A 1,209-nucleotide genomic window follows, 5' to 3' on the forward strand; every position below is an offset into this window, starting at 1 on the left:
CTTTTTTCCCATACTATACTGAAATAAAATAAAAAAAATCAGTTAACTTTTTTTTTTTTCCAGTGGCCCTAAATCTCTTCCGTACATATCGCTGCAGTGCACCTGAGCTGTAGATCTCTGCAGCTCCTCCAGAATTAATGGACCTGCTCAGCTGCTACTTCTAGTTAATGTTCTTGACTCGCCTGTTGGTTCAGGTGGATCACAATGCTTTACTTGGCAGTCATTTTTTCCTGTTCATGTATCGGACAGAGCTGCATATGATGTTTAAAACATGGGGTATTGTTTTATAACCTAACCCACAATAAATATTCAAATCGATGGTCGTTATGTAACAAAATGCGAAAGACATCGAAGGGGCTTTATTACTTTTATGGGAAATGGCTGATCACTGTGTTCTGTTTCCTTTCTAGAAAAGCAGATCTGCTGAAGCTGAGCTCCTGCAGAAGAGTTTCATATTTCCGGCCTCGCAGACATGATTCCACCTGAGGAGAAGAATTGCAATCCAGAGACATAAAACGTTATTGAATCAAAAGAGGAACAAAAGGCATGTGTGTGTTGAAAAAAACAAACAAGTTATTTTTATTGTTTTAGAGTTCCACATTATTCTCAGAGCAATAATGCTTTCAGGAGTCTGCCATGGATGTGAGATTTTATTTGGCCTCAGGCTCGCCGCTCCTCATATTAATTCAATCAAATACTGCCAATCATAATGTAGAAATACAAAACTAGAGCCACAAAGAATTTTCATATCTATTTAGCAACTTTTTCACCGACACACCTGCTGCCTACAGGCCACATGAGGTGGATCCATATATGAATGAAACTCCAACCTACAACTTCCTGTTAGAGCCGACATGATGCAGATTAAAGCAATCCCCCCCCATCACGACCTTTTCCTGTCTTCCCTGCTGCATCAGTCACGACCTCTGCTTCCTAACTCAGTTCTGCAGCTTCTCAGTGACCCCCCCCCCTTTCTCCTGCAAATGTTTAACCTTTAAATCCTGTAAACTGGAGGAATTGGACTCGTTTCTGAATGGATGAATGACGACGTTTCCATCAGGAATCAAGTCGACGAACTGATGAGCTTCAGTGTTGATGCAACTAACGGCCATAATTCAGCTATATTAAACAAAGATTAGCAACTTATGAACTTTTCCTGTTAGAAGCCAAAGGGTTCAGCACTTGTTTGATAAAAACAAATATTTTTAT

This window comes from Cyprinodon variegatus, unplaced genomic scaffold (assembly GCF_000732505.1).
Source record: "Cyprinodon variegatus isolate N-32 unplaced genomic scaffold, C_variegatus-1.0 Scaffold2043, whole genome shotgun sequence".
In the NCBI taxonomy this organism is placed as follows: Eukaryota; Metazoa; Chordata; class Actinopteri; order Cyprinodontiformes; family Cyprinodontidae; genus Cyprinodon; species Cyprinodon variegatus.